Source organism: Ochotona princeps, chromosome 10 (genome assembly GCF_030435755.1).
Source record: "Ochotona princeps isolate mOchPri1 chromosome 10, mOchPri1.hap1, whole genome shotgun sequence".
Lineage (NCBI taxonomy): Eukaryota > Metazoa > Chordata > Mammalia > Lagomorpha > Ochotonidae > Ochotona > Ochotona princeps.
In genome coordinates this window covers 60,793,728-60,819,711 of record NC_080841.1, presented here as the reverse complement: position 1 = coordinate 60,819,711, position 25,984 = coordinate 60,793,728, and the positions used below count along the sequence as shown (strand labels likewise).

The following is a 25,984-nucleotide window of genomic DNA, read 5'->3' as shown; positions in this document are numbered from 1 at the left end:
TCCTCACCTTCAGGAGGGATGGGGGTAGCAGCTGAGAGCTGTATTCACAAGCAACAGTCTGTAAACATTTGTGTTTATGCGTTTTAAAGATTTATTTATTTTTATTAGGCGGATATACAGAGAGGAGAAGAGAAAGAGAGGAAGATGTTCCATCCAATGATTCACTCCCCAAGTGGCCACACAGGCTGGAGCTGAGCCAATCCGAAGCCAGGAGCCTCTTCCAGGTCTCCCACACGGGTGCAGGGTCCCAAGGCTTTGGGCCATCCTCAACTGCTTTTCCAGGTCACAAGCAAGGAGCTGGATGGGAAGGAGGGCTGCCAGGATTAGAACCGGCGCCCATATGGGATCCTGATGCATGCAAGGCAAAGACCAGCGCTGAGCTACTGTGCTGGGCCCTCATTTTTATTTATTTTTTATTTGAAGACAAGGTAACAGGAGAGGGAGAGAGATGAGGTAGACAGAGGACAAGTTCATGTATTCTGGTTCATTCCCCAAATGCCTGCCACAGCTACAGCTGGGGGAAACTCATCCTGCGTCTCCTGTGTGGGTGGCAGGGCTCTAGCTACTGGAGCCATGACCAGCTGCCTCCTCGGGTGCGTATTAGCAGGAAGCTAGAGCAGAAGTGGAGCTGGGGCTTGACCCTTAGAGCCTCAGAAGGGATGTGGGTGTCCCGAGAGGCATCTTGACCTCTCTCTGCCCCCTACAGACCACTCATATACTGGACACCTTCTGAATGCTTCGCAAGTCTCTCTATTCTCACACGTCGGCTATACCTGGTTTTATTTCCATTTGAAAAATAAAAGAAGGAAGACTTACAGGGCTTAGGGAATTACTTCTTATGATGCGTTTTTTTGCTGTGGTCAGGTGTGATCCTATTTCTCTGCCACTGCTGCCCAGGAGCCCTACTATGTGTGCTATTTCACTTGTTTCTTCTCTGTTTAAGCCCTTCACCCCTTTCCCAAGTGCGTATCATGTCTTATTCTATCTCTGTCTCTCTTACACACACACACACACACACAGAAACATCGTGCATTCAGGCAAGCTTCTGATTGTTCCTGGGGGATCTTGTCTAAGTCCAGGTTGTCTCTAACGCCCTTCCCATCTACTCTGTATGCACGGCAGGTCTTGCCTCACAGCCTGGGTAATTTATCACTCATCAGTTCTCAGAATATTTCCTGCTTTGTAAGCTGTTTGTGTTAGGGGTCTGGTGGTAGCAAGTGATTTGTAAATTCTTGTCCTTGGTTAGTCTGTGAAAATTCCCATTTTCTTTGTGCATGGGCAGTTACAGAGCCGAATTAAGATTGTTAGAAGTAGGGCCCGGTGCCGTGGCCTAACGGCTAAAGTCCTCGCCTTGAACGCACCAGGATCCCATATGGGTGCCGATTCTAGTCCCGGCAGCTCCAATTCCCATCTGGCTCCCTGTTTTTGGCCTGGGAGGGCAGCGGAGGACGGCCCAAAGCACTGAGACCCTGCACCTGTGTGGGAGACCTGGAAGAGCTCCAGGATCCTGGCTTTGGGTTGGCACAGCACCGGCCGTTGCACTCACTTGGGGAGTGAATCATCAGCTGGAATATCTTCCTCTCTGTCTCTCCTCCTCTCTGTATATCTGACTTTGTAATGAAAATAAAATAAATATTTTTAAAATAAATAAATAAATAAAAGATTGTTAGAAGTAGGCCTGGAGCGATGGCTCTGTGGCTAAATCCTTGCCTTGCATGTGCCAGGATGCCATATGGGTGCCGGTTCAGGTCCTGGCTGTTCTGCTTCCCATCCTGCTCCCCGCTTGTGGCATGGGAAAGCAATCGAGGATGGTCCAAAGCCTTGGGACCCTGCACCTATGTGGGAGACCCAGAAGAAGCTCCAGGATCCTGGCTTTGGATTGGTTCAGCTCCAGCCATAATGGCCAGTTGTGGAGTGAATCAGCAAACTTAAAATCTTTCTATTATATACTGTCTTTGAAATCTGCTTTTTCAATAAAAACAAATAAAACTTTAAAAAAAATTATACAGGGTGATGGTTATCTACCCCCCTTGTATAATTTTAAAGACAATACACATTACAAATGAAAGGAAAAGAAATGTTTCTGATGTTTAACTTTGCCGCTATTTTGATGTTCTTTGGAAATATCAAGTTCTAACAGAAAAACCTGGGACTCCAAGTGTGAGCTGGGTCTACATGATTAATTTAGACCTGGGAAGGCGGGCCCATCCAGGTAGGGTTTCTTCAATGCCTCACAAAACCTCATAAGTGATAAGTTTAAAAAAAATAACTTTAGAAATTTTTTTGTTTGAAAAGCAGAATTTCACAGAGATGGAGAGACACAGAGTGAGGTCTTCCATCTGATGATTGATTTTCTAAATGTCTGAAATGACCACTGAGTAGAAGCCAGGAGCCTGGAGCTTCTTTTAGGTCTCCCACATGGCAGGAGGGGCCCAAGGCTCTGGGCCATCCTCTGCTGCTTTCCTGTGTCATAAGCAGGGAGCTGGATTGGAAGTGGAGCAACTGGGACACGAACCGGCACTCATCCAGGATGTCAGCGCTGCAGGCAGGGGATTAGTGTTTATGCCATTGTGCTGGCTCCAGGAATTCTGAATTTTTTAAAAAGAGATTTCTGTTTATTTGAAAGGTAGAAGACAGAAGAAGAAAGAGAGATAGAAGGAGAAAGAGAGGTTCCATTATTGCTTCAATGCCCAAATGGCTACAACAGCCAAGACTTGTCCAGGCTGGAGAACAGAGCCAGGAAAGCATTGCCAGACTCCAAGCCCTTGGCCATCTTCTACTGATTTCCCAGGCACGTTAGTAGGGAGTAAGATTAGAAATGGAGCAGCCAGGACTCAGATTGGTTCCCTTGTGAGCTATGGTTGTTGCCAGCAGCAGCAGCTATATCCTCTGCTCCACAGAGAGGGCCCGGAGGATTCCCAGGTGTACACCACATTCTTTTATTCCTGCTGTGAACTCTGAGTTTGAGTTTCTGCTTCTGGGTCACTGGGACTTCCCAGGGCCTGGCCAGCGTCCTCCTGTCTGTTCTAGCACCAAATGCAGACACTTAGCATCCTTCCTATGGCCTGGGCCTCGGCCTCTGCCACTGATGCCGCTGGAGGCTGGAAAGCTGTTCACACTGTGTCTTCCTGGCATTTGTGTGCCGATAAGACTAGATAAAATGAACGGAAGGAGACGTCACAGAAGTCACAGGAGCAGCCCAGGAAAGGCAGGGGGAGGGGCAAGCAGTGGACCAGGTGCCCCCTCCCGGCTTCCAGCGCACTTGCCTGCTGTTGTGTAGGAGTTGTAGTCTGAGGTTATATGAACTTCAGGGTTTTGTTTTGTTTTGTTTTTAAACAACATCTACCTGCTCCCAGGCCTCCAACACAGGAGCTCCTGTGTGATGGAGAGACCCCTTTCTGATTCCATGGGCTGAGGTCATGTTCAGAGACCGACCAGACAGTCCGTAAGTATGTGCTCATCAGGAGCTTCTGGTGTTGCCCAGGCAGGCTGTGACCTGGGAGCCTTCAGGAAGCCCTGGGGAGTGCCGGATGCACCTATTCCGGGACTGAAGCAAATGTGTATGAAGGTGCCGTGGTATCAGGGTGACAACAGTGACCTGGGAGCTGGGAAGCCAGATCCTAACAGGTCCGCCTGTGTCAGACCCTGGTTGGGTCATCTCAGTGAAGTCGCTTAAGATCACTTGAGCTCTGTTTACATGTTTGTTGAGTGAGCTAAGTTCCCTTCAGCTCAGACTCTAAGATGCTTCCTAGTTACTCAGACTCTGGTCATATCTTTGGTGCCTCTTGCTTCCTAAGTGTTATGGCTAAGGCAGTTGTAGGAGGCAAAGGGATTTTTTTTTAAGATTTATTTATTTTTATTAGAAAGGCAGATATATAACGGGGTCCCTCGTCCAGCGAGTGAAGCTCCGACACAGGTGCTTGCTCTTGTGAGGATTTATTGAAGGACAAACTAATTACATAACATAACAAACCAAGAAATCCAAGTATAATACAGAAGGGCAGTAACTACAGCATATTTACAGGCTTCCTCTTCTACTACTACTCCTCCTCCTCCTCCTCCTCCTCCTCCTCCTCCTCCTCCTCTTTGTTCTTCTTCTCTCCTTTGTTCTCTCTCAAACTTAGGTTAAAACCCTATCAACAGCCAATTGCAACAGGGCTGCTTGGCCACGCGTCAAACACACCAATCACAGCCTTGATCACGCACACACACACCAATCACAACTCTGATCACGCGCACACCATGCAGACTGCATGAGACCTTGAACCAATCCTCTACAACTTCCTAAAACTTGTTTACTGCCTTTGTGCCGTGAGAAGACAATAACAAGCGCCATCTTGGGGCATAGTCCCGCTCTCCACAGATATACAGAGAGGAGGAGAGACAGAGAGGAAGATGTTCCATCCAATGGTTCACTCCCCAAGTGACCACAATGGTTGGATCTTAGCCAATCCAAAGTCAAGAGCCCGGAGCCACTTCCAGGTCTCCCATGCAGGTGCAGGGTCCCAGTGCTTTGGGCCATCCTTGACTGCTTTCCCAGGCCACAAACAGGGAGCTGGATGGGAAGTGGGGCTGCCAGGATTAGAACCGGTGCCCATATGGGATCCTGGCGCATTCATGGCGAGGACTTTGGCCACTAGGCCACGCGCTGACCCCTAAGGCAAAGGAAATTTAACAAATTAAAAATTTACTTGAAAAGCAGAACACCAAATAGAAAGAGAGGTAGAGGGAAGGAGAAAGATGTTTTCCATTTGCTTGTTCACTTACCAAAAGGCCACAACAGCCAGGACTGGAGGAATGTCTGGATTTCCCACATGGTGGCAGGGCCCAAGCACTTGGGTCATGATCTGCTGCCTTCCCAGGTGCATCAGCAGGAAGCTAGAGAAAAGGCAGAGCAGCTGGGACTGGAACCAGTCCTGTGAGAGGAGATCCTGGTGTCTGCAAATGGCCTCTTACCTACCCGCATCACAGTGCTGGCCCTGGCAGAAGGAAATGTGTCTGTACCGCTGTGGTGTGCTCGCTGGCCTGGCGTCTGCCTGCATCTCTCTCCGAGCTTCATGTATGGCCCGTGAAGGGGCCGTAAAGGGGCCATGGCTCCACGTGCTTTGGTCTCTGTGCTCCGCCAGCTTTGACTTGAGGCCTGTGAGTCTGGGAGAGGGGCAGCAGTGCTGGGGTCGAGGCACCGTGGCTGCACATCACCCCATGCTCAGGGCTGGTGTGGAACCCTGCGTCTCTGTGGCCCTTATTTTGTTTTAAATAAAGATCATAGACAACTTGGAAAAGGCAGAAGAGGCTGGTGCATGATGTCATGGCCTGGGGAAGACTCGTTCCTGCATGAGGAGGGCAGAGAAGGAGGCGGCATCAGTAACAGCTGACAGAGGAGAAGCAGCTTTCATCTGTGGAGCGCCATTGCCCTGTTCAGGGCCCCACAGACACACAGTTCTTGGGTGATTCTTGTACAGGGTCAGAGCAATGGGCCCTGGCACTCCTGGCACCACAGGGACATCCCATGCTCTGGGTAGGGCAGCCACAGGACATCAGAAGAGAATAGGGGTTTCATTTTCCTGCCACTTCTACAAGCAGCCTCCCTAGGTGTCACTCCAGATGGAAGTCCTGAAACGACAGGGAGCCAACACATCTGACGGGTCTATGTGTTTGTTTTGTTTTGAAGGTTGATTTTGTATTTATCTGAAAAGCAGAGTCAAAGAGAGAGAGGATGAGAGAGATCTTCCATCCACAGGTTCACTCCTCAAATAACTGCAGTGGCTGGGACTGGCTAGGCTGAAGCCGGGAGCATCAGATTCCAGGCAGGCCTTTCACATGGGTCCAGGGCCACCTGTGCCCCTTCCCTTGGCTGCATGAGCAACCAGCAGATTTTCCGGAGGTAGGGGCCCCTGGCTCTGTCTGGCTGTCATTCCCTGATGTACAGGGACACTGGTGGTATTGCTGGTGCTCCTGGGTGACACCTGTGCGGCTTCCTTGAATGGCACTGTGTTGGTGCTGGATACCTTGAGATGCTGACTGGCAACTATTTGGAGACCTCCTCTGAGAAGTTGCTTATGTTACCCTGGAGGCTTGTCCAGTCACATAGGTGGGCAGAGGTCTAATCAACCTGTGGGTGCTGGACGGAAGTTGAGGAGGTCTCTCAAGGAAAGCATGGGTTTGGCAATAGGAAGAGGCAGCAAAGTCTGTGCTGGGCCTGAAAGGCCTGTTTGGTGCAGGCAAAATCTAGGGAGACACTGGCCTCAGGTGATTGAGTGACCGTGGGGGCAGCCAGGTGCCTACTTAAAGCCATGAGGACAGAGGCATCGTTTTGCTGGAGGACTAAACCATACATACTCTGGAGGCTCTTCGCCACACGGTTAGAATGACTAGTACATTTTTGTCTCTTCCATTTCAATGTAAAAGATTCTGATCACGTTCCAGCAGATTGATTGCAAGGCTGCTAAAGTTTTGAAATCACTTGCTGTAGGGTAGAGTAGCTAGTACTGCAGAAGCTGGCGAACCACATGCCAACCTCTTCAAGCTGTCCTGCAGCTAGGGTTCTGGGTGTGCTTTAGGTCCTGTGACAAGATCTGGGTGGTCTTCCTGGGGAGCCTTCACTGGCCAGCTATTGGATGGACCATCTGAGCATCTCTGGGGGCTTTCTGAGCATTGGAAGCTGTGGGGACAGGCAGTGGAACCAGCTGGGAGAGTGGGTGGTACCACAATAACCAACCATTTTCTAGGGCCAAGTTTCTCTGGCACATTCACAAAAGGAATGCTTTGGCACAACTATAAAGGGAGGGGAATAGATCCGGTACTGGGAAAATTTAGTAAAGGAAATAAGAAACATGGTTGGAAGCCAGGCAGGCTGCCCTTTCCTGCTGGTGCCTACCGTTACTCCTGGTGTCACTGATGTCACCTGCACCAGCCCTTCAGTCATGTGGCATATGTCCACAGAGCACCTGGTAAACAGGCTGTGCACCTAAGTGCTGAGGATGCAGCAGTGAACTTTGCAGACAGGAACCTGCCTCTGGAGCTTACATCCTACCAGGGACAAGGCAGACAATAAGGAGATAACTAAACGAATACAGCGTATGTCCAGTGCCTGTAATGTGGGTGTAAATAGAGTGGTCACTGCCAGGTGCACAGGTCTGGGACAAACGCTGTGCGCCTGAGAAGGCTGAGCAGTGGTGGAACCTGCATAGCCGCCGTGGAGTGCATGTGGGAGCAGATGGTTGGATTCTTGATAGTAGTGGGCTGGTTGCATAGGCCAATGTGGATTGCCATGGTAAGGCTGTGTCCCCTGGAGTAAGATGCAAAAGCTCTTGGAGGATCTCAGGGAAGTGTAACATGCATGAAGTTGATGGCATTAGATATATTTCTAGTAGGTGGTAGTTCTGTGGAGATTGTAGGTGACGGGGATGGAGTAAGGACCTGGTGGGAGGCCGTGGACATTATGCAGGTGAGTGCTATGATGGCTTAAATCTGGCGTGTGCAGAGGAGGGTGTTGAAGGTGGTTGGATTCCAAGTATATGTGGGAGACAGTAGAGCTTGTTGGTGGAGTAGCTGTAGAGTGAGAGAAAGCGTGAATCATGGCTAACTCCTACAGCCGCCTCCTCTCTGATCTGTAGGGTAAGAGAACACTGATTCCTGTTGATAGTTAAGGCAGTGGAGTGCAACCGGCTAAGTGCGGCTGCAACTGAGGAGTGGCCCTGCCTTCCCTGAGTAGCTTCTGTCCTCAGTTCAGAAGGATTGCATAGCAGAGAATATAGCCTTCCAGAAAGATGCATCATGCTCTGGGCCAGATACCAGAAACATTTCTTTGAAGAAGAAACTGTCTTCTGGGCTGGTGCCTGGTACTGTGACACCCTCAATCAATGAAAACAACAGAGTAAGAATTTTTTAAAAAGACTTTACTTTAAAAAAAAACCTTTAAAAATAAAAGGAATGATGATTAGTGTTACACATAAAGAATTCCTATAGAAGTTCTATGTGGTTTACTTATGGCCACTGCTACCCTCCAGGCTGGGAGGAAGATATTTACTAGGTTTTACATATCCAGTGGTTCTGCTAGTAGCAGCCAGTTGTCAGTTGAATTTTTGTCTTTTCCATCCATTTCCATACACTGAACAGGTCTCCATTGTGATGGGGGTGGCCACTCCAAGAAGGCTTCCTAGAGAAAGGGGCTCAGTGCAGCTACCTGCAGGCTTAGCCTCTACATCCTGAACATCCTGCTTGTAACAGCAAAGGTCACCTGCTAGCCCAGGATAACCAGGATGATTGGTCGCACACAAGCTCACCCTTGTGCTAGATGGCTTTATCTTAGAGAAACAGGTTCTAAACCTCATTCACATTTGGATGACAAAAGGAGAAATTCCAAGTTACTCATGGTCCTGAACTAGAGATTTGAAAGTATGGGTGATTTGCTTTTTAAAGGTTTGTTTATTTCTTTGAAAAGCAGAATAACAGAGAGAAGGAAGGAGAGAGAATAGGTGAGAGCAAAAGAGGTTGCTTTTCCATCTGCTGTTTCACTTGAAGCCAGGAGCCTGGAACCCCATCCAGGTCTTCCGTATGGAGGCAGGGAACCCAAGCACAGGCCATCTTCTACTGCCTTCCCAGGCACATTAGCAGGGAGCTAGATTGGAAGCTGAACCGGCGGGAGTCGAACTGTTGCTCATATCAGATATAGGTGTCATGGGCTGTGACTTAACCAGCTTCAGTACAAGTCCAGCCGGGGAAGATGTTCCTCAGAGCGGGTTTTGCCAAACATATTTATTGGAAAGTCAAAAGAATTTAATCATCAAATTGTTCCCTCATAATAAAAGCCAAGGAATCAATCTTCAAATTGCTTGCTTTCTTTGTGAAAACATCTAAAACTCAACGGTCATCCGTTTATAATGAAAGTAAGCCAGCATGCACTTTCGCAAGAATTGTATTTGCTATTGTCTTTCCTGTGTCCCCATCATTCCAATGGCCTAGACAGAAATGGAGAATGACTGCTCAAATCCTAGATCAGATCAAAGCTTTTTTCTTTCAAGTTGTTTGCCCGAAGGAAAAGGTCAAGTTGTCATTACTGCTTTACAGGAAATTGACTTCTTAGTTAGCTTTGCAAATCTTTTATAAATTGCCTTTGGCATGAATACCACTCCACAGTACATGGTGTACATGGTGTACCATAAATCCTTAGCCTTGTTAAGGAAGAACCAACTTTCCTCAACAAAGGAAATGGCCCTTTTGTTTTCCATAGTTGTATTCTTTCTGGTTTTTATTGAAAATAACTGAATGACTAAGAGATTTAAAAAATCAGGCAGTGGGAAAAACAAGCAACTAAGGAAACTCAGCCTCTTTACTGATGAATAAAATGTGGACCATGAGAGACACTTACCTGTTTTGGCTGGTAGAACTGAAGTCTGGTAGTTTGCAGTGTTGGAGAGGATGTGGCTCAGAAGGGTCCCTGGAACAATGTTGGTAGTTTACATTGCTGCAAGTGGCTTCGAGACAATTCATTTTGTAAAGCTGATATTCACAAAGCCTAGAAACCAGTAGCACTATTCCTAGGTGTATCACCGAGAGGAAGGTTTGTAAAGTCGTGTCCATAGCAACACTCCAACAGAAGAACCTCTGTGGCAGGTGTTTGGCCCCACAGTTAAAGACACTGCTTTGAACATCTGCATCCCATATTGGGGTGCCTGGGTTGGAATCCTGGATCTGCTGGAATTTCAGCATTCCTGCTAATGTATATCCTAGAAGGTGGATGGTGATATGTCAAAGTTTTGGGTTTGTATCACCCATGTGGGAGACCCAGATTGAGTTCCCAGCTCTTGGCTTCTGCCTGGTCCAGCTCTAGCCGGTTGCAGGCATTTGGAATGTTCTGTCAGAGGGCGATTCCTGTCTTTCCTCTTTCTTTTGCTCTCTTCCCACCCCACCCCGCTGTTCAATAAATAAATAAACAAACAAATAAATACATACATAAATCCCACCAAACCTTGAAGCAACCCAAATGCTGTTCGAGTGGAAAATAAATGTTAGTTACACAAGCCAGTATCCTACAGCAGTCTAGATGAGCCACATTCAAGTAGGAAGTCACCTGTCTATTCAGTGACCCCAAAACCTTAGATATAGTAATATATTTTTGTTTTTTGAAGATCGAAACAAATAAAACTAATCAACATTCTTTTTAGAAATAATATGTAACTTTTTTTTTACCCAGATTCGCGGTAATGGTTACTTCCATTTGGAGGGGGCAGCAACAGGGATCTGGGGAACATATAGGTAGAGGAAACTAATGTAAGTAATTTGGATGTCAGTTGTCAGATGAACTGATAATCATCTGTTAGGTTGTTTAAACAAATACATGGGCGCCAACAGGGAGCGGGAGCCGGGAGGACGCTGCCGCGGAGGCTCGGAGAGACGCGAGGTCCGAGGGCCAGCGGCACAGGGGCAGGCGCTTGCCAGCTCCGGGAGGGACCGGGCCCCCGGGAATCGCCGTCAGAGGGTGTGGGATATCAGAAATGGCTACGCCCCAGTCAGTTTCCGTCTTTGCCATCTGCATTTTGATGGTAACAGAACTAATTCTGGCCTCCAAAAGCTACTATGACATCTTAGGGGTGCCAAAATCAGCATCCGAGCGCCAAATCAAGAAGGCCTTTCACAAATTGGCCATGAAATATCACCCAGACAAAAATAAGAGCTCCGATACGGAAGCAAAATTCAGATTGCAGAAGGTAAATGCATCTGTGAGGTCTCTCAGCTAAAGAGAATCAACCTATGAGACGCTCTCAGATGCTGAGAGGCGAGCAGAGTATGACGCACTTGGGCACAGTGCTTTTACTACCGGCAAAGGACAGAGAGGAAATGGAAGTCCTTTTGAGCAGTCATTTAATTTCAATTTTGATGACTTATTTAAAGACTTTAGCTTCTTTGGTCAAAGCCAAAATACTCACTCCAAGAAGCATTTTGAGAAGCATTTCCAGGCCCATCAGGATGGCTCCAGGGGACAGAGACATCATTTCCAGGACTTTTCTTTTGGAGGTGGACTGTTTGATGACATGTTTGAAGACATGGAGAGATGCTTTCTTTCAGTGGCTTTGATGGCCCCAATCGGCACACAGTACAGACAGGATCGGTTCCATGGATCCAGCAAGCACTGCAGGACTGTCACGCAGCGAAGAGGAACCATGGTCACTACGTACACGGACTATTCTGGACAGTAGTTTGTTCTTTGGGTTTTGTCAAATTCAGCTAGTTGACTCTTCCTCTGTATCTTTGAGGCTAAACAATTTTCTGTGAACTGTGTACATGACGGGTGCATGACTTCACTTAATTTAAGCAATTTGATATAGCAGTTAAATACATTTAGATTATTATTGACAAACATTGAGCAGTAGGAAAAAAGTATAATTATTTTATTGATTGGGAAAGTGTCTTTCTAAAAAGATAAAGCCTGCCTGGGGTCCTTTTTCCCTACATGCTTTTGGGCTGATTAATGTAGCCAGTTTTATTACTCCCCCTCCAAAAAGCAATCTTCGAGTTTGCCTGATTACACACTTACAGTTTAAACTTTCAGAGTTACTGTACATTTAAATTGTGTGAACTTGAGTGATTTTTGCAGTGAAACCTTCTCTAATTTAAAATTGCATGCTCTGTAGCATCTGTGACTTGAGTTGCTAAATATACATAGAACTATATAATTAAGTCAGCAAAGGAGAGCAGTATCTTGGTTAATTGCCAGTGAAAGCTTTGGAAAGGGATGATTTGTTAATTACCACAGAACCATGCATTTCTACAGCTGAACTGAGGTGAAGTAAAGGATTGTATCGCTCATAGTCACTTAGGCTAAAAAAGTTGCAAACTTAAGAAATATTGCCAAGAGATTGTTACATGTTTGGTCCCTGGCTAATGACTTGATAATGTTGAAACCATGGCTACTTGTACACCTTTTCGCATTTCTTAGTTGTTGGTATTCTAGGTCTTAATTTGAATTTATGTGTTTTTTTTTTTTTGGTGTGTGTATGTGCGTAGTTCCTCTACTTTGCACTTACCTTTATCTAGAGATTGACTAATACCTCATTCTGTTCGTAAAACCAGCCAGTAATTTCTGTGCGACCTTATTATGTGCAATGTTTTTAAATCCTAAAAAATGTGTGCTTCTGTTTTCAAATAGACTTATTTCTTTAGTTCTGCACTTTCCACATTGTATTCCATTTGAGTATTAATCCTATGGATACATATTAAAACTAGTAAATGTCACATACAATATTGTGTGTGGGAGAAATATAATATTTACAACCTGCTAAAAAAAATAAACAAATACGTGGGAGGACGATGACAGCTTGAGATGAACCAAAGATCATGACTAATCCAACTTTTACATCTGAGGGCCCCAAAGCCAGAAAGAATGCCGAGGAGTTATCCCCCGCCACCTGTGAAGATGAACAAAATTGGTGCTGGATTGAGTCATGGGCTGTTCTGTTTCCAATCCAGCTTTCTGCTAATGTGCCTTGGAAAGCAGTAGCCAGTGACCCAGGTAATTGAGCCCCTGCCACTCTAATTAGAGTCCCAAATGGAGTTCTGGGCTCCTGAATTCAGCCTGGCTCATTGGTGGACGTGAACCAGTGGATGGAAGATCTGTCTCCTCTCTCTGTTACTCTGCCTTTCTAATTATCAATCAGTTTTAAAAGGTGAACTCTTTTCTAATCTAAGTTTTCATGGTCTACAAAACAGCTTCAAAGCACTTAGATGACCACTTGGTCTGCATCAGCGATAGCTTCCCAAAGGAAATGGACATGGACATGGACCAGGAGGGTGTGGCAAGTCTCAAAACACCCCATTCCATCAAAATGCAATCTGGAATGATCTCTAATTTTAAATTCCTATTTCTATTCCTGAATACACTTAAGGTTTAACAGAAACAGAGTGTGTGGAGTCTATTTGCTAAGAAGCCACTTGAGGTCTTGGAATTGATAAGTTCCAAGTGTATGCAGCAGGTGTTGTATGCATCTCCATCGGGGATGCAGATGGCGCCACAAGCGGTGGCTTAATCCCGGCCGGCCCTTGTATGTTTTTTCCAACTGTTGCTCAAACGGCGCGTACTAACTTCTTTAGGAACAAAAAAACAGCTTCTACGGTAAAAGGAAAAAATCCACACAGACTGTCAACACTTTTCGTTATGTCAGAATCGGGGGAGGCGGGGTACCCAAGCTGGCCGAGGACAGAGCAGCCCGCCCCGGGGGGCGCTGGGGCGTTCCCCTGAACCCGGCTTCCCGCTCAGTCCCGCGGGACCTTCCGTGAGGAAGCCTGCCGCCCTGCCGCCCTGCCACCCTGCCGCCCAGCCGCCCAGGCTGGCACCAGCGGACCGTCCCAGGCAGAGGTCAGCTGAGGACTCCTGGCAGGCGGCCGGAAGAGACGTGGCCCCGAGAAGAGGCGTGGCCCTGAGGGTGGTGCTCGCGCGCGGGTTGGCTGCGGCGCGCGGCGCACGCGTCGGCCAGGCCGCGCCGTGTCCGGCCCCGGGCCGCTCGGCACGCCGCGTTCACGTGCCGCCGCGCGCCGTCCCAGTCTGCCCCGCGGCCGCTGCGGCGGCTCCTGGACGCGGCGTGGACCCCGTGCGCCCCTGCCGTGCGCCCCCGCCGTGCACCCCCGCCGTGCGCCCTGCAGGCTTTGGGCTGTCCGCTCCCCGCCTCCCCGGGCTTGGTACAGTGTGCTTTCCGAGAAGCACGGGGAGGGACTGTGCTTTATAAATACGCCAGAGGGGATATAGGTCGGGCAGGTGTTTTCGCAGAAACCCCGGCGTTGGGTTGGGAGGCGTACGGACGACCCTGCAAACCGCCTGGAAAGAAACAGGCGGTGACGGGTTCTTTGTTTTCTAAGGCTTCAGTTTGGGAGATTGCCCAAGAGCACACAGTGTTGAGACTCCAAAGGCTTGGCAGAGCGCGTGTGCCGAGCCCATGGCCTGTGGACGTCCTGTTCTGTAGGATGTTCGTACAAACAAACCTTGCCAGGCCCCAGCGCCCCGGGATTGTCCGTCTGGCTCTTCCTTAGGCCCGGAGACGAATTTGGGGAGAGAAGCTAAGCGCTGAGGGAATGTCTCCTGAGGCGTTGGTGAGGAACTAGGGGTTGTTTAACCGGAGGAAGCAGGACTCGGGGCCGCGTGACCCTTTCATGCAAGGATCTGAGACTTCAGTAAACAAGACCTTAGACTGGGCGCTGCACCGCCTCAGGGAGTAGCAAAGAGAGGCTGCGAAGCAGCTGGCAGCCTTTATGGAGGAGTTTTTGTTTTCAGGAAGCCAGGACAGCTAAGGTGTTTCCCTGTATTGGAGGACTGAAGCTAAGATAGTTTTCTCTAGCGGCTCCTACAGCCCTCACCTTTTCGCAGTGCATCTGTGTTCATGGAATGGGTTGCTCTGTGAACAATAACATAGCCAAAGGATCTGGCTTCTGCATTGGTACACTGCATGGAAGTAGAACGTTCCTCCAGTCTTGTTTAGCTGTCGGTGACCCACTAATAAATGTGAGAAGTCCACCAGGGCTATTGTGGGCTGGGATTATTCCTAAGTCACCAGCAGTCAGCTTTATAGTAATGTACCATTTCTTTTTTAAGTTTTATTTCTTTTTATTGGAAAGGCAGATATACAAAGAGGAGGAGAGGCAGAGGAAGATCTTCGGTCCGATGGTTCACTCCCCAAGTGACTGCAACGGCTGCAGCTGAGCCAATCCGAAGCCAGGAGCCAGGAGCTCTTCTGGGTCTCCCACGCGGGTGCAGAGTCCCAAGGTTTTCAGGTCGTCCTCTGTTGCTTTCCCAGGCCACAAGCAGCGAGCTAGATGGGAAGCGGGGCCCTGGAATTAGAACTGGCTGCCATATGGGATCCCGGTGTTTGGGAGGAGAGGACTTTAACTGCTAGGCTGCTGTGCCAGGCCCAATGTACCATTCTGATGCATTGTCCCCAATGTGACTTAAAGAATCCTGACCTTGAGTTTAACACATGTGATCACAGGATCTCACTGTCCTCCATCTTTACCACATACAGTGTTTCTTGCCTTCAGAGCTGACACTGGTCCCCCTGGGTGCTTCCATCTGCTTCAGACAGAGTTAGAAGTCTCTCCCCCCACCCCCCTCCCCAAGGGAAGAGGTGAGGACTGGGGGAGGAGCTTTAACTGGAATTCATTTCAGCAAGACTAGATAGCTAGATAGAGTATCCGGAAAGTCAGGTGGGAAGTCGTCTGGTCTGATCCAGCTCGGTGGCTCTGTGTCTGACATTGCAGACTTGGTTAGACAGTGCGTAATGCAGGCTGCCTCCTCTGAGGCCTTGGATTTGCCTTAACAATTAGTAACAGTTTCCTACTTTCTGAAGACAAGAGTGCTTTGGGAGACACTGTGCCCCCGCCCCCGCATTTATCAAATTCTCAAATATATAACATCTCTTGGAGGGAGGTAGTGTTTTAGAGTATACGGAGGGCATATCTCCTTGAATCTCTAGCAGAACCTGGTTACAATTTCTTTTAAAATCAAGAACAGACTTCTCCGTCACTTTGTCTGTCAAATAATGTTAAAAATTATTCACCCTTACCCTCCTTGGAGTCCATTCTTCTCTGCCATCACAATGTAAAAGAAGTAGATCTAGCAAATCCAGTTCTGGGCAAGCATGTAGAGAGTGAAATGGTGTTTATTTGCTTCCTTCAAGCTCCTTCCTCTCCTAGGGGAGTCACTGACTTCCCTGTCAACTCAGATCCCTGATTTGCATCCTTTGAATGGCAGACTGTAGCTCATTTTGCCTTTTAAATGATCACAGGATATCTAACTGAAGGGATGGCTTTTTATGAAAGCTAGCTTTGAGAGGGTGAGTACCCCCGTCTCTTTCTTCACTCCCCATTTGCCTGCAGATAGAACATGCCAGGGCCAAAGGTGGGAGACACTCAACCCATCTCCCCAAGGGGCTGCGATTATTAGAGCTATCACTGCATTAGCAGGGAGCTGGAGTCAAGCGCAGCCAGGGATTGAACTCGGGCACTCTGTTGGGATGCAGCTGTCTTAAGCTCCTAGGCCAAAAGCCTGGCCCTCAGTGGTAGTATCTAATGATGGATTTGGGGCATTAATTTAGGGCCAGGGAAGGAACCTAGGTTAAGTCACATTGTATTCCTATTGTCCTAGCATGCCCCACCCTCCATATTGATATTTCAAACAAAAGGGTGGCACGGGTTGGGGCACCTGTGGATATGGTGAGAAGCTTCTGCGATAATGAGAGCTTTTGAGGACAAGTCGTGGAATCCTCCACTTTGCAGCTACTCACTGAGCTGCGGCCCTGGTCGCTTACCCCCACCATTCTCTTCCTGAATTCATGAGTCATCATGAGGTGTACTGCCTTGGCTATAATTTAGAGTGTGGGGATTCCTGCAGTAAGCTGTAACCTCCTAGACTGCTGTCAGCTAGGAATGCAGGTGAGAGGCAGAATGATGCAACCTTGAGCCTGGGCTCTGGAGGCCGACTTACTGGGCTCCACCCCTGAGGAGCTGTGTAATCTGGGAAGCTGTTGTAAATCTCTCTGTTTCAGTTTCCTGTCCTGTCCATCTCCAGAAGTTAATGAGGATTAAGTGACATACTGAGCACAAGGCTCTTCAGCACAGTCTGGTAGATGTTTAGTGCTTCCTCGACGACTAGTGTTGCCGTTCCTGTCTTAAAGGAGCTCTCAATCCCTATCACCTGCCTGTGAGAGAGTGTAATGGGCCAGAAAATAAAAGGATGGTCAACCAGGCATCTGCCGTTGCAACCAGGTGCTAACAGTACTTTATGGTTGGGCCTGGTGGCGTGGCCTAGCGGCTAAAGTCCTCACCTTGAATGCCGCGGGGTCCCATATGGGCGCTGGTTCTAATCCTGGCAGCTCCACTTCCCATCCAGCTCCCTGCTTGTGGCCTGGGAAAGCAGTCAAGGATGGCCCAGAGCACTGGGACACTGCACCCGCGTGGGAGACCCGGAACAGGTTCCTGGTTCCTGGCTTCAGATCGGTGCAGCACCGGCCGTTGCACTCACTTGGGGAGTGAATCATCGGACAGAAGATCTTCCTCTCTGTCTCTCCTCCTCTCTGTACATCTGACTTTGTAATAAAAATAAATAAATCTTTAAAACAAAAACAAAACAGTACTTTATGGTCAACTTGGGCCCTTGCATGCAGGCTGGCCTGGAGAGAAGAAAAATACATTCTCCAGCAGTCCAACTTAGTATCCAAAAAATGTGCAAAAAAAAAAAAAGATGCATCCACCAATACAGGCTCCCTGAGTAGTTCCTAAAAGTGCTTCCCCACCCTCTGCCCCCAGCGAACCTGTAAGGACTTTTTTCCATTCTTTCTCATGGTGTTTGTTCCTTAGAAGAATGTAATGATTTGTCTAGAAGCTGGGTCTGAATTTTGGTGAGCAGAAAACAGCTCAAAACTAGTTTACTAAGAAATTTTTGGGACGGAATAGGAGGCTGGTATCAATAAATGCAGAATAGATCCATTCCTTCCCTATTCCCTCTCCCATCCCAAGAATGCTTTATTTTGATCATGGGTCGCTGTGGCTATTCCTGAGGTCTTGGGACTGATCCTTAGGTAGGATAGAGATGAACTGGCTGCTGCTGCTCTGTGGGAGCGGGAAGTGATTGTTAGGGTCTGTTAGAGGGATTTGCAGATAATGCAGAATCTTTACAAGTCATTTCTCAAGACTTGGCACCCTCTGATGTTTACCCTGTGGGGTGAAACCCCAGTCACTGAGCCTTGTGTACAAAATTAGCAAGGAAATCTGAGACCCAAGAAAGCACTGACTCCTGCCACACTCCCAACTTTACATCTTTATCATTTTTCTTTCTTGGGTATGCATTTCTTCCAGCAGTTCCTAACTACTTTTAGGCTCTGAGTCAAGGCTGTTGAAGATCGGGGTATTGGTATTGCGTGTGACCTGCACTCTGGAAAGATGTAACTTTTCCTATTATTCCCTATTTATAGTTACTGTAAATTAGTAACATTTTAGGACTCTTTCACATTGAACTTCTTGAACTTATGTGGTTACTTTGAAGTGGGGTGGACGTGCCTTAGGGCCCACCCTCTAGTTCTTTAATGAAGTGACCTTGGTTTGGCTTTTAAGCAAAAGAACCTTGTTTACCAGAACTCCAGAAATAGACACTCATTCTGCAGGCGGGAGGTGCAGAGGTGCTGCTGGAACTCAGAGAAGCAATGTGGAAACCTCCGGGAAGTGATATGCATAGCCTTTAACGTAAGAGAAGTCTACCTTCCAAACTCACCCCCAGCTCCATGCCAGGAGTTAGGATTTTTCTGTTGTCCTTCTAACAAATTCAGAAGGCCTACATTTAAAGTGGACCACATTTTTGAGCCACAAAGTAAATGGGAACCATTTATGGGGCAAGCAGCTTACTGAGCACAAAAGTGCAGGGTGGGAATAGTATGCAGAGGGTGTAGTTGAGTGGTGGAGTGGCTGGGTGGGAGCAGGGAGAGACATTTTGTGGCCCAGGGTGAGATGCGGATGGGGTGGAGCAGAGGAGAGCCCCTGCTTTCAGAAAAGCTAGGCATTACAGAGCAGGACCGAGAATTCTGCACTGAGATTCTCTTAATTCAGTAGCTGGGAAGGCAGGCTATGCTTCAGGTCTCTCCTTAAGCCCCAGAGGATTCCTTTGAGAACAGGAAGGAAATATGAACACTGGTTTTCGTGTTAATTTTCTGTGTATGTGTTTATCATGGGCATGAGGTATTAGTGCAGTAGGATACGGATGTGATTTACAAAGAAAGAACTGTTTTGCCAGAAGTAGTAGTTTGTGATCAGGAAATTTTGGAGGCCTTTGCTCAAAGCAATGGTGAGAGGGGAGAGCCCGTGCTTCCTAAGGTCAAATGTCTGGGAGTTGTTTGATCTTGTTCGGGTGCAGATTTTTATTCTGAAGGTTCCTTGGTTCTGCAATTGGAAGGCTGACTCAGAGAACATGAATTGGTGCTTTTCCCTTTTTTGCTGCCATACTCCCTTGCAGTCTTCGTCATCAAGGGAAACCCAGAAACCACCGGCTGTCAGGGACAGATGCTCTGACGTCTGCTGCTGGAACACCGTGGCACGGTCCGAGGCTGCCGGGAGCCACAGCTCGTTCACACGTCAGCTGCGTGGTGGTGGTAGAATCTGTAGAGGTCTGTTCCTCTTGGGGATGTGTCATGCGCTTCCTGTTGTCACTTAGCTTCTTGGTTCAGATGGCTTCAGCAGCCGACTTGGGGGAGGGGAAGGTGCTGGAACAGCCAGTAGGAAGCCCTCTCCTGGGTGAGGAGGAGAGGTGGGAGAGGCTGTCTCAGTGGAACAGAGGAAGGCAAGTCAGGAGTGCAGGTGAGGCTGACCTCCCACCACTCTGTGCTGGGCGGACTAGGATACCTAGGATACCTAGGATACCGTGTTGCCTTTCCTTGCCTTGGACTTGGCAACTTGTCACACAGGTAATAGGATCACTGCTACTTTGAGAATTGTACAGATGTTCAGAAAGCACAGTTAAACAGGATTACTTTGGCTTTTAAGTTTTTATGTTTGTGGAGAGAGAGCTCCGATTCTCAAGTTTGTTCTCCAACCCAAATGCAAAAGTGAGTTGCGTCTCCTGGGGCCCCTGTTCTTTTGACCACTTTCCAAATGAGGAAGGAAACTAAGGCACCTACTGGTTTACTTGGCTTATCACAGCAGGGGCACATTTATTTCTGTCTTTTTGCCCACTGTTCTATTTTGAGAAGAAGTGGTCTATTTTGAGGGTCAGTGAGTAACTGGGCTTGAGTTTTTTGACACGTAAATTCTCATTTATGAAATAGATGTTTAGTGCATCTGGCACTGTTGAAGAATTCAGAGATGGACAAAACACTGCTCTTGGCTTGAAGGAGCTATTCACCACACTGGTGAGTGTGTGGCTGGGAGAGGTCTCTGCCATGGGAGTCACGTGAGGGTCCCATTACTGGGACAACAGGGTCCGGGAAGGTTGCCTGGAAGAGCACCCAAACCTAGCCCTGGCAAGTGAATACTGGCAGTAAGATGACGATTCAGGAGGGGCTGTTACCAGCCAAAGGGTCGGTGCACAGGCTTCAGAAACCTTCAGCCAATTTGGGAGGTCTTAGAAGAAGTAGTTTCTGGGGTAGGGAAGAATAGAACCAAAGTTTTAATTTGGGAAGATGGACTTGTTAGGGATGAACACAGCAGATTGGAATTGCAGAGGCTGAGGGGAAGAAGAAGGGAAGTGATGACCCCTAGCCTGGGCTTTGAGAGGTTAAAGCTGAGTGACCATGGCAGGGATGGAGAGAGTATAGATCTCTACATGAGTCACCTTATGCAAGATAAGGTGTGATGACTAAGATGTGTGGACCTAACTGGAGGGGCTTGTCAAGGTCGGTTATGGCACAGAGGGCGGCAACCTGTCCTGCTGGACTTGACCCCAAGGCCATGTTTTTTCTTCATCTGGTGAGTAAGAGAGTGGGATCTTAGTGACTCATTCTGGTGTCCTAACAGACCAGCTCGTTATAGGGGGAATTAAAAAGGTTCATGGGTAAGGCTGGCATTATGGCATACTGGGTTATCCACAACTTGTGTTGGGAACATCTGATATGAGCACCTGTTAACATGCCTGGCAAGGCGGCAGTGAACAGCCCAAGTACTTGGGTCACTGTCATCCATGTGGGAGATTTGAGTGGAGTTCCAGGCTCGTGGCTTTGCTTTGGTCCAGCCCTGGCTGGTGGAGTCACTGAGGACTGAATCAGAAGATGAAACATCTCTCTGCCTCTCTCTGTAACTGTCTTTCAAATAAGTAAATAAACCTTTGTTTTCTTTTTAATAGGAAGAGGTTCATGGAAAATGTGTATTATGAAAAAAATATGTGAATGTTGATTTTTTTTTTTTTTTTGGCATTGAGCGTCTTTTTTCATGAACTTTCTCTTTTTGAAAGATTTGTTTGTTTTTATTGGAAGGTCAGATTTATAGAGAAGGAGAGACAGAGAGAAAGATCTTCCATCTGCTGGTTTACCTCCCAAGTGACCACAATGGCCAGACCTAAGTCCATCTGAAGCTAGGAATCTGGAGCTTCTTTTGGGTCTCCCACATGGGTGCAGAGACCCAAGGCTTTGGGCTGTCCTCTACTGTTTTCCCAGGTCACAAGCAGGGAGCTGGAAGGGAAGTGGAGTAGCTGGGATCTGAACTGGCACCCATATGAGATCCCGATGCATGCAAGGCAAAGATTTAATCAGTATGCTTTTGCACCGGGCCCTCTGTGAATTTTTTAAAGTCACCTCAGACATCATCCCACTGTCCCAGGCCTATTTACCGAATGAAACTCAGACCTTACCGACTTTTCACTGTGTGGTCATTTGACCTGCTCTCTTCATCTAGGGTCGGAGTTCTTAGAAGGGTCACAGCCAGAAAACTATACGCAAGCTCCGTTCCCTTCCTGCCCTACTGTGGATCGCTGCACCTGCCAGGCGGGGACCCATGTCCTGCTCAGGCTTCTTGGGATGAGGGATTCTGCAGCTCTGGTAATCTCCCTGGGCCTAGGGCTGCATGCAGCAACCCCCACCCAGGAGGCCAGGGCTGAGCAAGTCTTCCTCTGCTTTGGCGCTGCCCTGCCTGCGGAGGCCCACTGACTGGGGCCAGAGCCTGGGCAGGATCCAGCTAACTAGGGATGGATTGTCTCCTTTTCATGCACCAGGGAGAGGCAAAGTGAGTTGTCCACACACAGCAGCAGATGCTGATATTTGGGCTTGGCTCGGTGTCGGGGTTCCTCTGCTGCAGGTCTGCAGCTGATGATGGGGCAAGCTCGTTGGAGGTGCTGGAAGCCTGAGCGTCATCAGTATGTCTGTTTCGGTTCTCCTGATGTTCCCAGTGCCTCTACTCAAACCATTTTATCTCTTTCTCTTTATTTTCTGTGCACAAGGGAAATATCTCATTTGCTTTTTGAAAAGGTTTATTTGAAAGAGTTTACAGGGAGTAAGAGCTTCTTCCTGCTGGTTTTCTTCCCCAATGGTAGCAGCAGTCTGGGCTGGGCCAATTCTAAAGCAGGAACCAGGAGCTTCATCTGGGTCTGCCATGTGGCTGCAGGATCCTCACACATGAGCCATCTTCCACTGCTTTCCCAGCACGTTAGCAGGGAGCTAGACTGAAAATGGAGCAGCCCAGATTTGGACTGGCGTATGTATATATGGGTTATCAGTATCATAGGCTGCAGCTTCACTGGCCCCTAGCTCCCAGTATTGCTCCTTTTCTTTTCTTTCTGTTTCTGTCAGAGCACTTTTCGGTACTTCAGGTACTCAGAAAGTTGATGGGACAGTACAAGTTGTAACATATAGAGCATGTAGGATATGCCAAGCATCCTCTGAGCATGCTTGAAAAAGTCCTTGGAGATTGTGACTGTTGCTCTTGAAGGCCTGTACTATTGCAGCAATAATAGGGGAAGTTAGTGGAGGGTGGGGCAAATAGAGAAGGGGGAGAGGAATTCCCTGAGCCTGTGCAACTGTATTATAAAGATAAAATATATACATAATAAATTTTTAAAAATTAAAAACCAATGCTAAATACTAGGCTTTAATCCATGTTTCTGCATTTGGGAACTTTTATTTCTATTATTTTTGAAAATATTAGTAATTTATATTGCTGTGTATTCTGTTATTCATGTATATATTAGATTTTCATGAAATACAATGAACAGCAAAAAAGGAAAAGGCCTGTGTGCTAACCTGTGGTGCTGACACGAGGATGCTCCCACGTGGGCATACTCTGCTTCTATGTCAGATCCCTGCTACCATCCCCGGGAAGACAGCAGAGGATGACTCAGAGCCTGAGTTCCTGCCTGCCGCAGGAGAGACCAAGATGATGTTCCTGGCTCCTGGCTTCGACATGGGCCACCCATAGCTACTGAGTGCCGGTTCGAATCGCAGCTAGTCCACTTTCAGTTCAGCGGCCTGTTGATGCTCCTGGGAAAGCAGTAGAAGATGGCCCAAGTGTTTGGCCTCCTGCACCCACATGGGAGACTCGGAAGAGGCTCCTGGGTCCTGGCTTGAACCTGACCAAACCCTACTTGTTGTGGCCAATTGGGGCGTGAACCAGTGGATGAAAGCTCGCTCTCCCTCTTTCAGTCCATCAACTTTGACTTTCAAATAAATAAATATTAAATATATATGTATGTATGTAAATCTCTTTAAAAAAAACTTGTAGAAAATGGAATTAAGAGAAGGATTATACATTTTGAAATCTGCACTCGGTTTGGTGATGATGCACGTCCTGCAAGGCTTTTTGAAGTGCCCAGTTATGTAGGTGCTCCTTCAGGCCTGCGCAGTACGCCACGCCGGCCTTCATACCTGTTTTACACACAGTGCAGCTGAGGTATGGGCAGGAATGGACTAGCCCAGCACTGTGGCCAGTGGGTGTCAGAGCTGGGTCATGATGTTAGGCAGTCTGGCCTCAGAGCCCTGGCTCTTAACTGGGAGACAATTTTGTTTTTAAAAAAGTGCAAAAATCCTTGAGGAGAAAGAAGACAAACAAAGCCAACCTAAAAAGCATAGCACGAAAATGCAGCTGTACATTTTATGATAGTCATAATAGGCTGTCCAGATGGCTGTGCATACGGAAAGCTAATTAGCTTCCTCAGTCATCTAAGAAATGCTCAAGCCATAGCAGGGCCCTAGGATACACCTATTTATATAGCTAACAAGAAAAGGACCCAGTGTTGGTGGAGTGCTGCAAGATTGCTGGTACTGGAATTGTAATCAATACAATCGCTGTGGGAAACGATTTGACAGCATTTACTAAAGTTCAGCGCATGCATCCACTGTGTTCCCCTCCGGCTGTCAAGATGTGCTCTGAAAGCCTGCAGGGTGGCATTCGTGGTGCTGTGGCTTGTCATAGCCTCACAAAGTGAAATGGAATGAATAACAATACTGGGCCAACATAGAAAACAGACTGTTGCTGGAAGAGGTGATGTTTAAGATGCTTAACGGCATTACCTCAGATGCAGGATGGAAACAATATGGGCATAATGGCATTGCCCACTTTCCTATCCCCCTGAACCTTTTTTTTCCTTTTTTCTTTTTTTTTTCTTTTTCCTTTAACTGTAATTAACTATGTAAAGATTGTCAACAACAATACAATAATAAAAAAAATTAAAAAAAAAAAAGATGCTTAACGGCAAATAGTGAATGAAACTAGACGCAGCGGTGAAACCCCACTAATGCCAAATTCAAAAACCTGCAGCTCATCCACATTGTGAGAAATCAGATACTGGTTCTGTAGGGATGGTGACAGAGGGAGCAAGCTGGGGAGAGGGAACAGAGGGAGGCGGGTGATGTTTGCACAGGTGTGCCTACTTTGGGGAATTACTGAGTGGTGTATTTGCATGTGTACTAAACTTCAACAATACATACATATAATTATAAACAATTATATATGTGTGTGTGTGTGTATAGGTATTTTTTAATGAACCAGGTGATAGGAAACCACTAACTTGTAAGTTGCTGAAGCAAGTAACATTTCCCTGAATTCACCGTCTGGAAACCCAATGATTGGGACTAGATAGTGTTTTTTTTGTTTGTTTTATTTTTTAAAGACTTATTTATTTTTATTGGAATGTCAGATTTACAGAGAGAAGAGATGGAAGGATCTTCCAACCGCTGGTTCACTTCCCAAGCAGCCATTACAGCTGGAGCTGAGCTGATCCGGAGCCAAGAGTCAGGAGCTTCTCCCAGGTCTCCCACGTGGGTACAGGGTCCTAAGATTTTGGGCCATCCTTGACTGCTTTCCCAGGCCACAATCAGGGAGCTGGAAGGGAAGCAGAGCAGCCCGGATATGAACCGGCTCCCATATGGAATCCCAGTGGGCCACTAGGCTATCTCTCTGGGCCCTAGATAGTGGTTTTCACATCTGTTGTAGCCATGGAGTTATCTCCTCAAACACAACTTCACTTAAAAAAAAAAAATAATAATAATAAACCAGACCAAGGGACAGGCATCGTGACATGGTTAAGCCACTGCATGAGACACCTGCACATCCCATATTTGATTCAAGTCCCTCAGGAGCCTTGCCCTATCCAGCTTCCTGCTAATGTGTACCCTGGGGGCTGCAGGTGATGGATCTAGGCTATGGGTCCCTGCCACCCATGTGGGAAACCTGGATGAAGATCCAGCCTTGGCTGTTGTAATCTTTTCAAGGAATAAACAAGTGTATGGAAGATTTCTCTGTGTCTCTGCTTCTTTTCTTTCTCTTTTTTTGCCTTTTAAATAAAAGATGGAGAAATAGGTGGACTTTTTTTTTTTTACATTGAGAAAGATGATCCAGTGTTACTGTAATGAATCCAGCAGAGGAGGGGCAGACCAGTACTGTTTGCTGCGGCTCCAGGAAGCGTAGGGGGCGGTGGAGGGAGCATCTGTCCTTTGAGGTGCTTCCTGGCTGGAGGTGACCTCCCAGGGCCTGGCTGACCTTGAGATCCTGTGACTCCAGCTTTCACCTGATAGCATAGTGTTCTGTTTCAGTTCTTAGTTGTTAACTTTGTGGCTTCCTGTGTAGTAAATTGTTAGTTCTGCAGCAAATTTTTAACAGGGTTGGGTTCTTTTTATTTTTTAAAAAGATTTATCTATAAAGCAGAATTATATGTATGTATATAGAGAGTGTGAAAGCAAGAGAGATAGATGGATCTTCTATTTACTGGTCCCTCTCCAAATCGCTGCCTTGGCCAGACAAAAGCCAGGAGCCCAGAGCTCCGTCTGAATTCCCATGTGGGTACAGGGACTTAGACATCTTCTGCTGTTTTCCCAGGGGCATTAGTAGGGAGCTGGTTAGAAGTGGGGCTGCTGGGATGTGTTCAGGAAAATGGAATTAGTGGGGAAGAGGTTTTTAATGCTGAAAAAGGATGAGACTTCATTTTGAAGCTCAGGGAACCATTGGGAAATGGAACACACTGAGAGCTTTAGACTCCTGGGTGAGTGGGTACGAGAGTGTAGATGCTTTGCTATGGCAGGTAAAGCAGCTATCCCAA

General features: G+C 47.4%; 1 protein-coding gene and 1 pseudogene across 2 annotated transcripts in view; both read left to right on the top strand.

Annotated features, from left to right (window-relative positions):
* Nucleotides 1-25,984, top strand: part of PFKFB3 (6-phosphofructo-2-kinase/fructose-2,6-biphosphatase 3) — an 82,304-nt gene that overhangs the window by 3,956 nt on the left and 52,364 nt on the right. The gene's annotated exons all lie outside the window — the stretch shown is intronic.
* LOC101531017 (dnaJ homolog subfamily B member 9-like) lies at nt 10,470-12,281 on the top strand (annotated as a pseudogene).